The following is a 13,725-nucleotide window of genomic DNA, read 5'->3' as shown; positions in this document are numbered from 1 at the left end:
CACCTGTGACACAGGTACCAGCTGGGGAGTGAAAGAGCTGGGGCTGGGTGATCCCAGCGACAAAATAAAGCTGTGCCTGCTTTTAATGTACGAATTGGTGTTAAAAAGTGTGAAAAACGCTAATCACGTGTTTTTAAAATTTCAAAAAGTTGAATGATAATAAAATGGTTCTAAAAATAGCAATGTAATTAGAGTAATAATAATTTGGACAATTTGGATTAGGACAATAAGAGACAAGAGAAGCAAAGAGTTATGCACGTCCGGGTACCTTTTTCTGGGCAAAATAAGCCTGATAAAGGACACACGTTAACAAGGGATTAACCCTTAAAAAACAATAACCTGTTGCATATTCACACACCTCATACATGATGCATAAATTCCATTCAAACACAGGATTCTGTCTGGTCAGTGTCAGCTTCTTCCTTTGAATCCTGACGGCTTCTTCCCGAGTGAGGTGGGAAGAAGTTCGTTTCTTCTGATAAGAGAGCAATAAATTCTCTTTCTCTGAAAGATTTAGGTGTCCTGTGGCTGCTGACTGGTGTGAGTCCTTTCTTTTTAAAAAAAAAAAAAAAGTATCTTACATAGCATAGTTTCTATTTTAACATTTTGTTACAACCTACAACTAGATTTAACACACTACTTAAGAAAACTAATACAGCATCACTTTCTGACGTAACACATAAAGTATTCGTTTGAATATCTGCCAGAAGCCAGTCAGAAACCGCGCGTTATTCAAAATGCCCATTGCGGTGGGTGGAAGGCGCTGATTGGTGCCGGGGCAGGCGGAGGCCGCTGCGGGCGGGTCCCGTTGCCAGCCCGGCCCTGCCCGTTCCGGCCGCGTGTCCCTGGCAGCGGAGCGGCGGCGGCGGCGGGTGCGTGATGCGGGCCGGGCCCGGGGCTGGTGCAGGGCCGGGCAGATCCGCGGTGCCCGAGCGGGGCTGGGAGGGCCGGGCAGATCCGCCGTGCCCGAGCGGGGCCGGACATGGCTGGGCAGATCCGCGGTGCCGGAGCGGGGCTGGGGGGGCCGGGCAGATCCGCGGTGCCCGAGCGGGGCCGAGCATGGCCGGGCAGATCCGCGGTGCCGGAGCGGGGCTGGTGCAGGGCCGGGCAGATCCGCGGTGCCTGAGCGGGGCTGGTGCAGGGCCGGGCAGATCCGCGGTGCCGGAGCGGGGCTGGTGCAGGGCCGGGCCGATCCGCGGTGCCTGAGCCGGGCTGGTGCAGGGCCGGGCAGATCCGCGGTACCCGAGCGGGGCCGGTGCAGGGCTGGGCCGATCCGAGGTGCCCCGAGCGGTCGCTGCCCCGAGCGCGGTCCCCGAAGGGCGCTGAGGCCCAGGGCTCCGGGTGGGGCCCGGCGAGGCGGCGGAGGGCCGAGGGCGCTGAGGGCGATGGCGGCGGCGCTGAGCCGGGGCCGCGGGAAGAGCCGGGCCGGGGCGGCTCTGCCCGGGGGGGATTTTGCTGCCAACAGCGGCACCGGCTCCAGCGCCGGGCCAAGGGCTGCTGTGGCGGGGCCCGGCTGCAGCCACAGAGAGCGGCCCTGGGCGCTGGAAACGGCGGCTCCGGGCTGGGAGGGCCCCAGCAGCAGGAGGAGGAGGAGGCGGTGGCCGGGCCCGGGATGAGCGCTGGCATGTATTATCTGAGCGGAGCTGATGTCTCTCACGCTTTAGCTCTAGAATTACTCTGAGGCCCGGCCAGCCCCCGATCCCTCTGGCAGTGCAGCTTTTCCCACTGCTGGCGTCGAGTGCTCAGGCCAGGCTGGGACCACTTTGAGGCAAGGGCTCTGAGGCAGAGGGGGAATTTTCCAGAGGAGAAATCCATTTGGATTGAGGTGAAATGTGCATCTGTGAGTTCAGTCTGCAGCTTGTTGTTTAGTCTGACTGTGACTGTGTTCACAGGGGTCCAAGGAGGAGGGAAGAGACAAGGATCTGACTCCATGTTTCAGGAGGCTTGATTTATTATTTTATGACATATATTAAAACTATACTAAAAGAACAGAAGAAAGGATTTCATCAGAAGGCTAGCTAAGAATAGCAAAAGAAGGAATGATAACAAAGGTTTGTGGCTCGGACTCTGCCCCAGCTGACTGTGATTGGCCATTAATTAGAAACATCCACATGAGACCAATCCCAGATCCACCTGTTGTGTTCCACAGCAGCAGATAATCAATGTTTACATTTTGTTCCTGAGGCCTCTAAGCTTCTCAGGAGGAAAAATCCTAAGGAAAGGATTTTCCATAAAAGATGTCTGTGACACTTATGCATAGTAAACTTTTTTCCCAAAGAAGTTTCCATATTCCAAGACCTGTTTAGCATGGGTCCTCCTCAGTTCCACCTTTTTAGGGCATGTGTATTCCTTGGTTGTGGTTTTGGTTCTTTCTTATCATCTTCAGTTTTGGCCGCTGCCCACACTGCCTTCAGAGGATGAGTGCTGATAGCTGGCACATCTGTACCAGGTGTCTTCATCCCATGTTCATTGGATGTTATCCCATCCAAGCAGACACTGCAACACAAGCACACTTATATCAACTACATCACTATTATGTCTAAGCTTATAATTAACAACAGAAATAAAAACTGTATCTTTATAACAAAGTTATTTTAACAGCACCCATATAAAATCCATGTTAACATTTGCACAAAGCCAATATTGCAATCTCTATCTATAGCAGGCCAAGGGCCGGGCACCCCTCGGCGGCTCCGGCCTGGCAGAATTTTGGGGGTCCCGGTGTTTGGTGCCGGCAGAGCACCAGCGCTGGGCCAGGGGTGCGGGGGACCCTCCCTGGGTGGGGATGGGGTCGGGCTGCCCGGGGCAGGCGCTGCAGCGTCAGCCCGGAGCCACGGGGGGATGGCCCAGGCTGGGGGCTGGCACAGCGGAGAGGGGGCCCCGGAGCTGGGGGAGCCTCTGCAGCCTGCGCTGTCGGACACCCCAATAAGGGGGAGCCCAGGAGCCCGGAGATGGTGGCACCATGGACAAGGGACACCCGTGGTGTGAAGAATGCATATTTTATGATTGGCTCTTTGCAAATATTAAAACAAATATTATGTGTTATGTTAGAATGTTATGCTGTATTGATTTTTTAATTGATTTTTTAAGTGTGTTAAATATAGTTTAGGTTATAACATAATGTTAAAATAGAAACTGTGTATGTGAGGTATTTTTTAAAGAAAGGAATGAGGTACTCGCAGCAAGATGGCAGCCACAGGACACCTAAATCTTTCAGAGAAAGAGAATTTATTGCTCTCTTATCAGAAGAAACTAACTGCTTCCCGCCTCCCTCAGGCTTGAAGATGCCGTCAGGATTCAGAGGAAGAAGCTGACACTGACCAGACAGAATCCTGTGTTTGAATGGAATTTATGTATCATGTATGAGGTGTGTGAATATGCAACAGGTTATTGTTTTTAAGAGTTAATCCTCGGTTAATGTATGTCCTTTTTTGGGCTTATGCTGCCCAGAAAAAGGTACCTGGACGTCTATTACTCTTTGCTTTTGTTGTCTCATATTGTCCTAAATCCTAATTGTCCAAATTATAATGCTCTAATTATATTACTATTTTTATAACCATTTTATTACTATTAAACTTTGAGAATTTTAAAAACAAGTGATTGGCGTTTTTCACCCTTGGGTACCCTGGGTGCTGAAACGGGGACCCTGCACAGGCAGCACCCCTGGGCCCCTCTGACTCACCTGGGGAGCCCAGGGAGGGAACCTCTGGGGTTGCCCCAGCAGCCCAGAGAGAGGGGACACCAATACACACTGGGGCTGCAGGAGCCCAGACAGGAGGGAGCCCCTGAACTGCAAAGTAGGGAGACCAGAGAGGGGAACTCCTTGGTGGGTGTTTTTTTTGCTGAATTTTGGTGGTTTGGGTTTTTTTGAGGGTGGCTGAATCCTGGTGGTGTGGAGGTTTTTATGGACATCAGACACCTGGTGAATTCTAGAGATGGACTCAGGCAGGAGGAACAGCCAGTCCCCAAAATCCCACTCTTGGCATCCCTCATCCCCCTCTGCAGTCCTCCCTCTAACATCTTTAAGCCTCTGGGAAGAGCCCAAAGGGATGGAAGTGCCTAAAACGCTGCTGAAGTGCCTGAGCTGCTCTCACCTGTGGATGTTCCTGTCCACAAACCTCTCCTGGTCAGTGCCACGGGGGGCTGGGAAGGAGTTTAGGGGATCCTGAGAGGACAGAAAGGGGTTTTGGTGGCTCTTGGCTCCATTTGTGGAGCTGGGAAGGGGTTAAGGGGGCTCTGGAGGGGTCTGTGGGAGAGTTTTGGGAGTTCTGGAAGGGCTGTGTGGCTTGGAGAGAACTTGGGTGGGTCTTGGCAGAGGTGGGAAAGAGTTTTGATGGATCTTGGGGCCATTTCTGTTGCACAGAGTGGTTCGGGGTGTGGGGGGCAGCAGGGATCTGTGGGGTGGTTTGATGGAGCTGGAGTGGCTGTGGGGCTGGGAGGGGGTTTTAGGGCAGTCGTGACCCCCCAGACCCCCAGAGCTGCCCCCAGACCCTGCCCACAAGGTGCTGCTGGGGGACAGGGGCTCCATGGAGAGGTTTGTGTTCCTGGCACCCTGGGAGTGAGGGGGGATCCCCCGGGGCCGTGTGTGACCCCTGCATGCCGGTGTCACCCCCTTGTCCCTCCCCACAGGGCTGCCCCAGCTCTGCTGCCCCAGAGGGAATTTGGGGAGGGGGCAGAGGGGGTGAGCAGCCCCTGCTGGGGGATGGCCCCAGCCCAGCCCCTTTGTTCAGCACTGAGCTGGGCTGGGGCCGCAGGAGGAAGAGGCCGATGGGAAGCAGATCCTGCAGCTGGGACAGGGCTTGGGGTCAGGGCAAGGTCCTGCCCTGCACACCTGGCTCAGGTGTGACCCTGCCCCAGCAAGGGAGCAGGACATTCCCATCCCCACGGATCAGGGCTGGGAGCAGCACTTGGAGCTCAGATGTGGAAATACTGGGAGCGACTGGGAGCTCACTGAGAGGGTGAATTATCCCCCCTTCCCCTTCTGAGGCCGCCCTGCCAGCTGAGAAATGCTCCTTGGGCCTTGGCCTTGGCCAACAGCCCCTGGGCTCAACTCCTCTGCAGCTCATCACAAACACTGTCTGCTCCAGGCACTGCTGCTGCCCAGCCAGCTCCTGGTTCCTTTAGCAGCAGCCCTGGGAACTGTTTTTGTTTCCTCAGTGGCACAACATCCCTGTTCTCACCCTGCCAAAGAAAGCTGTTGATGCCAAGGGCAGCCAGGATGAACCATTGCTGAGACTGAAGCCCCTCTCTTGGGGCCCTGCTCCAAAAGGAGCCCTTGGAGCTCTCCTGGGCCAGCGACTCCCTCTGAGTGGGGCCTCTCCCAGCTGGGAACTCTCCCATTTGCTGCACTCCGGGATCCTGAACAACCACAGAGCCTGGGCCGATCCCCCCACTCCTCCAGGCTCAATCCTTTGCCCTTTGCTGGGGAGATGCCAAAGGATCCCCAGTGAGCATTGCCTGCCCTCAGGGGAATTGCTCACAGGTGCCTTGCACTGACTCTGTGTCTGTGTGCACACAGGAGTGCCTGTGCTGGGGAAATGTGGCAGAAATGCTGCTCTCTGAGGGGTTTGAGTGCCTTGGATAGCTGAGCCAGTCAGGCTTGTAGGTAAGGTTAAATCACAAGCTATAAGTGAAGTTAAATGCTGCTAAGAGTAGTTCTTAGTTACTAAGTTGTTACCTTTAATATAAGTTATAAGCTAAGTTAATATTGTAAAGTGTTTTTCCTCTGTTAAATTGCAAAGTCATACGTTTAAGTTAGGTTAAATGCTGTTACACTCTGCTCTTATGCTAAATTGTGAACTTGAAGGTATCAGTTAACATTAAGGTCCAAGTTAAGTTTGAGCTCTGTTAAGCTTTTAGGCTGTATTCCTTTTATCCTTGCCCTCACTGTCTTTGTGTCACACACACAGGGACAGTTCTCAGTTCATTTCTGGTTTGATTACCTGGACTCTGTTTGGTTTTGTTGTTGCTTTGTTTCCCTGGTGTGCCTGAAGTGTCCAGTCAGCAGAGTGACTCTTGCCAAGGAACTCTGTGCTGCTGTCCCTTAATATTAAATCTGGTTTTTGCTGCTCCCTTGCTGGGGAGTTTTTCAGCGCTCTCAAGCCCTTGTTCGTAACAGAGTGAAGGAGCCCTGGCCCAGGCTCTGGCCCTGGGGGACACGGGGACGCTGCCGGGGAGTCCCTGTCCCCCTGTCCCACCCCCAGGGCCCCGGCCCCCCGTCCCTGTGTCAGGCTCTGGGGTCGATCTCGTGGAACATCCTCTGGAGGAGGCTGCGGGGCCGGGGGACCCGGGGGGACAGGGAATCCTGCTGTGCACAAGCAGGGTTGGACTGCTCTGGGGGGAACTGTGAGGGTGGCTGGGGCAGAGTGACCTCCCCAGGGACCTCACACAGCCCCTGTGATGTCACACAATCCCTGTGATGTCACACTGACCCTATGACGTCACACAGACCATGTGATGTCACACAGCCATCTCTGTGATGTCACACTGCACCTGTGATGTCATACAGCCCTATGATGTCACACTGCCCCCGTGATGTCGCACAGCCATATCTGTGATGTCACACAGCCTCCTGCTATGTCACAGAGCCAATTCTATGTCACCTTGTGATGTCATACAGCAGTGCTGTGACATCACAGAAGACCAATGACACAAAGTCACCCTGTGATGTCACAATCTGTTCTCTGATGTCACAGCCTGCTCTACGATGTAACGCAGCCACAAGCCACTCTCTGCTGCCACAGAGCCACCCTCTATGATGGCAGACTCTGCTCTATAGCCTCATATCCTGCTCTGTGATGTCACAGCTAGCTCTGTGATGCCACAACCCCCTCAGTGATGTCACAGAACCCTCAAGAACTCAGTTCTATTGAAACACTGAAGTTTCTTGGCCTTTAAACAGATCCCTGTGAGGGACACAACTGAGAAAGTGTCCCCAGGTTCCAGCTAGAGCAGAACACTGGAGGCAGTGATGACAGGTGGGGACAAACAAGGCAAAGGTGTCTCTGGTGCTGAGCGCACCTGGATGTGTTTGAGGAATGTAAAGGGCCAAGGCCTGAGCCCCAGCCCCTGGCCAGGCAGATCCTGTCCCTCCCTCCTTGCTCAAGGCTCTTCCTGGGATGGGCACTGGCATGTGGGGATGGGCAATGCCAGGGGCAGGAGCATGGGGTGGCCCCTGCCAGGCTGCTGAGCAGGGACAAGGAGGCCATGAGGCCCCAGGCCTGCAAGGGTCACTTGTCTCCTCCTGGCCCCAGGACCAGCAGCCATGGCCAAAGTGCTGCCCAGGTTGGCTCTGGCAGGGCTGTCTTGCAGCTGCTGCCCATCCCTGTGCCCTGTGCAGCCCAGGCTGTCCCACGGTGTCCCTGCCCTGCGCCTCTGTCCCTGCAGGCTGTCGGCATCCCCAGCTGCCCCACCTGGCTGGGCCCTTCCTTTGCTGACAGCTCTGCCTGGCCACTGCATGGTGTTTGGATTGATTGATCAATTAGATCAAAGCTGTATTGGACTGTCTGAAAGGGGATGAGTTTCTTAATAAGTACAGTATGATATGATATAATGTAGTAGAATAAAGCGATGGATCAGCCTTCTGCAATCATGGAGTCAATGCTAATTATTACCTGGCTGGGAGCCTGCAACAACAGGCAAATACTGCAGTACTGATAAACAGAGGTACAGCCAGGGGAGGGAGGCAGGTGGAAAAGGCTTTGTGCTGTCCCTGCTCTGAGGGGATCCTCAGCACGGCCCTGAAGATCTGCACATAGGAGAAAACAATGAACACAAAACAACCAAATACCAAAGACTAAGCACGATGAGCCCAAGTTCCCTGAGGCTGGAGTGTGAGCAGGAGAGCTTGGGGATCTGGGGGATTTCACAAAAGAACTGGCCCAGGGCATTGCCATGACATAGGGGCAGGGAAAATGTATTGGCCGTGTGCATGAGAGCATTGAGAAAGGCACTGGCCCAGGCAGCTGCTGCCATGTGGGCACAAGCTCTGCTGCCCAGGGGGCAGAGGGTCCTGTGGTGCAGGGCTTGGCAGATGGACACAGAGCTGTCGGACCACATGAGGGTCAGAAATGAAAGCTCTGCTGTGATAAAGAACAAAAAGAAAAAGAGCTGAGCAGCACATCCTTTGTAGGAGATGGTCCTGGTGTCCCAGAGGGAATTGTGCATGGCTTTGGGGACAGTGGTGCAGATGGAGCCCAGGTCACTGAGGGCCAGGTTGAGCAGGAAGAAGAACATGGGCGTGTGCAGGTGGCGGCCGCAGGCTACGGCGCTGATGATGAGGCCGTTGCCCAGGAGGGCAGCCAGGGAGATGCCCAGCAAGAGGCAGAAGTGCAGGAGCTGCAGCTGCCGCGTCTGCCAATGCCAGCAGGAGGAAGTGGCTGATGGAGCTGCTGTTGGACATTTGCTGTGGCTGCACTTGGGCACCTGTTCATGGAGAAAGGGACAGTGAAGGGTTAGAGGAGATACCGGTAACCAAAATCAAAGCAATTTCTCATACACCCTCCTTTGTAACACACAGAGACATGCTCTTGTGTTGAAGAGTTCTGATGTTTTCTTTCTAAGCTCTTTCCATGTACTTCCTGGTATTCTTGGATATCAGAAACCCTCAGCATTTCTGCTGCCCTCTGGTAGAACAGAGTGATTTCCCTGAGGCAAGATAATGAGTGGAGACTGGGGGCAGATGATCTGTCACTTCATTCTGTTTGCAGTTCCTCTGGACTTTCACTTTTCTGAGGTGTAGGATATTCACAGTCCCACGTTTCTCTTAAAAACCCCCAGGCACTGCTGAGAGCAGATGGATCCATCACAGCCCAGCTCCAAATTTGTAGCCAAGGACTCACATTGCTCATTTCACCAACCCAGCAGCATTTTCAGTGTCACAAACCTCTGCCTTTCCCCATGGATCTTATCACTCAGAGATGCTCTAGGACAGGTTTGCATGCTGGGTTGAAGCTCCCAGCCTGGACTAAAATCTGAGGGACTTCCAAGTGTCCTTATGATGGCATTGGATAAAGGAAGATGCAGCTCCTTCCCTGGCTGCACTGCCAGCATTGCCCAGAGCCGGGCACTGGGGACAGCGTCACCCTGAGCCAGCTGTGCCCCCTCCAGAGCCCCCAGGGCTGGGCAGCTGCTCCCAGCCCTGTGCTCTGCAGAGGGAACTGGGCCCGGGGCTGCAGAGCTGCCCCATGGCTCTGCTGCAGCTCTGCCTGCACAGGAGGGGCTGCACACCTTGGAGCCCCAGCCCTGAGGGCAGAGGCTTGGCTGGGGCACAGGAGGGAGGGGGCTTGTTCAGAGGGAGGGGCTGCACTGGAGGGGATCCTGTGGACATCTCTCAACTCTCCCTGCCACAGCATTGCTGGGTTTTGTTTTCTCTCATTGCCTGATCTTCTCTCTGCTTGCTGGAGATTTTCCTCCTGCAGGGGTTTCCCTGTGCCTCATCTCTCCCTGCCAGCCCTCACAGACCCCAAATCTCTGTGCACTCTCCCTGGCCCTACAGAACCCTGCCTGTTTGCAGGGCACTGGCTGGGGGCAGGTTCTGTTTGCAGCTTGGAGAAAGAACAGCTCAGACTGAGCCTGATGACTCCAGCAAGGGTGATGCTGCTGCTGACCATAGGCAGAGTGGCTGAAGGCACATCAGGGATCTCCTGTGAACCTATTGATCACTGAAAGGAACAGTTCAGATGTCTCAGGCACTTGTCAAAATTCATAATTGTCCTTTAATATTTATTCCCCCCTCCATGTCACTCTCCAGTATTAGGAATCTGAAGACAAAGTCTTAGGAAATGTCCTCATTTTTATCAAAATCCTTGTCTTGGAAATATTCTGGGACTGATCAGAAGCCGTCAGCATATCAGAGCTTCATGAGCATTTCACCTCCCCTGCACCAGAAATACCCAGAGTTGTACTCACAGAGTCTGTAGACATTGGGATGTTCCAGCTGTAGGAAATCACTCCAGGAGCTGCAGCTGCATTGTCCTGCAGCCAGAGGTTCCTGTGCCAAGGCTGGCAGTGATTCTGCCCCAGGCACTTCTCAGCCCCTTCCCAGCCCTGCCTGATTGAAACTCTCTGTGCCTCTGTGCTGTGCCCGGGGTGGCTGCAGGCAGTGCCCCAGCCCTGCTGGGCTGTGCACAGGAGCTGCTCCTGGCCAGAGCTGTCTCTCTGCAGCGCTGTCCTTGCCAGGAGCTGCCTCTGGGCCAGGAGCCCAGCCCCGCTCAGCAGCACAGACACAGCACAAAGACTATAATGAGCCTCTGGGGCTTTGTGCTGAGGCCCTGAACATCAGTCCCTGAGAGGGAGCTGAAGAAACTTCTCCAGAACTCCGAGTCAGAATCCAACTGCAAAGTTTCTTTGACTTTTAATGGCTCTCACTGAGGGACATGACTGAGAAAGTGTCCCCAGGCCCCAGGCAGAGCAGAGAACTGGAGGCACTGATGACAGCTGGGGACAAAGAGAAGCCAAGTCTTGCTGCCCAGGGGCACAGCAGGGTCTGTGCCACCAAGGGCTGTGAGGAGACACCTTGTCCTGAGGCACTGGGGCCTCCTGGCACAGCCCCAGCCAGGCTGGGCACTGTCAGCCCCTTGTCCTGCCCTCAGCATCCCCCCCTAGCCCACATCCCAGCGGCCTCAAGGATCTGCTGGAAGGAGTCCCTGGGGAGCCTTGCTCAGCAATGGCGCTGGGGGCTCCTGAATGCTCCCTGCAGGGACTGCAGGATTTTCAAAGGACTTTGGGTTTTGCTTTGGCCTTGCAGTCTCTGAGAGCTTTGTGCAATCATGGCCTCCAATTATCTGCTGTAATTAGTCCATGGAGAGGCTTTGTCAGTAACAACCCTCAGTGGGGCTCATTAATGCTTCAAGGTACTTCAGTTATTTTAAGGTACTTGGTGTTTCCCTTTTGATAGAGACTCCGTGAGAGATTTGTGCAATCATGGCCTCAGTTACCTGCTTTAACGAGTCCCTTGAGAGCTTTGTATTGACACTCAGTGGAACTCTTTAATACTCGGAGGTAATAATGGTTTTTAAGGTGCTTTGGAATTTCCTTTCCTCAGTGAGGCTTCTGAGAGGTTTTTGTGCCATCTGGCCTCCAATTCTCTCCTCCAAGGAGTCATGAGGACCATGTTTGGGGAGGGACCTCAGTGGGACTCATTCATGCTTTGAGACACTCTGGGGTTTTCTTCTGTCTTTGACTCCTGGAAAGGTTTGTGCAATCTCCTCTCAGACCTTGAGATTCAAGGGCTCAGCTCAAAATGCACCATGGGGCTCATTAGAATCAAGCAAGTCCTGACAAACCATGGCTTTGCCTTGATTTCCCTCTACTGTAGTGCAGTTCACTAGGAAGTTTTTTTTCTATTGTTATGGACAAATATTTCAAAGAGCTTCTAATAAATCCACATTCCTGTTTTAAGGGTGTATGGTTCTATTGAGAGAAGAAATGATAGCAGCCTTCTGTGACTGATATTGACCCATGGACTTTCCTAAGTAGCTCTGGCCTGCTCTGAGAAGCTGTGTCTTGAGATCTGACACAGTGTGGAGAGCCTTGCTCCACATTTCCAAACCCCATCCTGTCTCTTCTCACTCACCTGGCATCAGCTTAGCATGGAGAACTGGCTGCTCTCAGGCAAAGAGGGTTTTTTTTCTTTTCTTTTAGCGCTCTAAAACTCCTAAGCTCCCTGTTGAAAACAGACACCCTCCTCAAGTGTGTGCCAAGCCCAAGCTGCCACCAAGACCCCTCCAGACCTGCCCTGGGCCAGCTGTGAGGATGTGTGGAGGCCCAGAGGCCTAGCATCAGAATCTCAATCCCCCAGACATGGAGGACTGGTTCTAGATAAGAGGAATAGGCTTTCAGGTTAGGGTGAGATGCTTTCTTCTCATATTGATCTTTGCAGACACATGCTGATTTATGTTACATTAGGTTACCCCATTGGCCCGTTGGCCTAATTACCCTAGTTCAACTCCTATTGCCCACGTTTGTTTGGCCCTAAAATGTTCTCTCTCTGTCCCTCCATTTGCCCTAGTTTGCTGTATTCCTCCACCCTTGTTTCCTATTGGCTGACCTGAGATCTGACCCCTCCTCTGCACCATTTTCCCCCATATCCATTGGACCCTCACCCTCAGCTCCACCCTCACTACCCCATATAAGACCCTGATCCCTCCGCCTACGCCCTGTCTTCGTCCCTGGGCCCTGTTCAGCTGTGTAGCCTGTTCCTGTACCCATAAACCCAGTTTGCTGGAGATCATATGAAGACCCATCCTGCTCATTCTGTCAGCTTTCTAAGGTAGCAGTGAGGTTTGGGCTTATGAGTGCTGGACGCTCCAAGGGCCTCAGTAGTGCCATGATGCTACACATGGCGTCCAAAGAAGAACCAGATTCCTTGAGGTCCCTGTGAGTGTCTCCAGCAGTGATCCTGCCAGCCAGACGTCACTGGAAGCTGTCCCCCTTCAGATCAACCACAACACTGAAGTGAGAGTCCAGTTTTATCTAATCTCACTGAAGAAGAAGTTGACAATCCCCTCAACATCTGTGGGACCTGCTTCTCTGACAGCCCCATAAGCCCCACTTTGGCTGGAGATTGTGCCTGTGAGACTGAGAGTGAGTGACTGAGTGGCAAAGAGCTCCCAGGGGTTTGGGCTTCTGATTTTCTGTTCCTGTGGGTGGGCATTCCCTCTTCCACTAGGGGCAGCTATGGGAAATACTCATTCCCAAGCTGAAAAGGATGTTATTGTTAAGTTTTGGAGAGTTTTAAATTTAGAGGGGAGTTAATTTTCTGAAGGGAGTTTAAAAGGTATTGTTCATGGTTATTTGAGGAGCTTCCTGATATCTCTGTTGATTCTATCTATCAGTTATCGTTTTGGGATGCTGTTGGGGATAAGCTTTATATTTTACAAATACAAGGGGTTTTAAAAGTTGAGAAATTTTATCTGTTGTTTCATTCAATTTATAGGATCATTTAATGAATTCATGGTTCCAAACCTTTGCCCTGGTTTATTCAAACCACCCTTCACATTCCCGAACCCAGGTTCCCTGAGAACAGGATGGGAGATGGAGCCCGCCTTTTGGCACAGACAAGCCATCTGTTGTCTGCCATCTCCCCTCCTTTTCTGTCCTCTCCTCAGGGTGGTAGTGGCCATGCTGCCTTGAGATATTCCCTCACCCACATTCCTTCATTCCCTAGTTCTAATCCTCCTTCCTATAAATCACAAGATGGCAATACTCCTGTTAGAGAGGCCGCCATTTTTGATTCCCTCCCACCTTCATCCCCATTTCCCGCCTTTGCTCCAGGTGCCTCCTCTGTGTCGGGTCTCACCTTAATGTTGAATTCCACTGTCGCATTAGTCCCTCCCCTATCAGCAGAAAGGTTCTCCCCAATGCAGGCTGCACCTCTGCACTTCCAGGCCCCTTCTCCAGTCCAGCCTCTTCCAGTTCCCACATCATTGGAACCGGACATGGGACCAACTAGAAGGAAGCCATTTTGGCTACCAAAGGCCTTCAACGCCAGGCATTGCCGGTCGGCAGAAAAGCCTGCGCCTCTGCCAGCAGACCTGCCTCCTCTACAGAGGAAAAGAGTGATAGCTTATCTGAGAGTGAGGATGAGCCCAAGGATTCTCAGCAGAGGAAGCGGAGAAAAGCTGCAAAGGAGGGGGACTGGGAGGTGGTATCCAAGATTCAGGTGGCACCTGTGCAGTGTAAGCTGGGGCCAAAACGTAAATGGGAATCCATAGGGAATAGATT

At 53.0% G+C, this 13,725-nt stretch overlaps 1 protein-coding gene and 1 non-coding gene across 2 annotated transcripts in view; one reads left to right on the top strand and one right to left on the bottom strand.

The window, feature by feature from the left end:
- The window catches only part of LOC131570466 (zinc finger protein 850-like), a 748,589-nt gene that overhangs the window by 660,400 nt on the left and 74,464 nt on the right, over positions 1 to 13,725 (bottom strand). The gene's annotated exons all lie outside the window — the stretch shown is intronic.
- Positions 1,605 to 1,687, top strand: LOC131570545 (small nucleolar RNA SNORD45). Its single transcript, XR_009275889.1, has one exon. It is a non-coding gene; the product is annotated as a small nucleolar RNA SNORD45 (small nucleolar RNA).

Source organism: Ammospiza caudacuta, chromosome 35 (genome assembly GCF_027887145.1).
Source record: "Ammospiza caudacuta isolate bAmmCau1 chromosome 35, bAmmCau1.pri, whole genome shotgun sequence".
Lineage (NCBI taxonomy): Eukaryota > Metazoa > Chordata > Aves > Passeriformes > Passerellidae > Ammospiza > Ammospiza caudacuta.
This window is presented reverse-complemented; position numbering and strand designations above follow the sequence as displayed.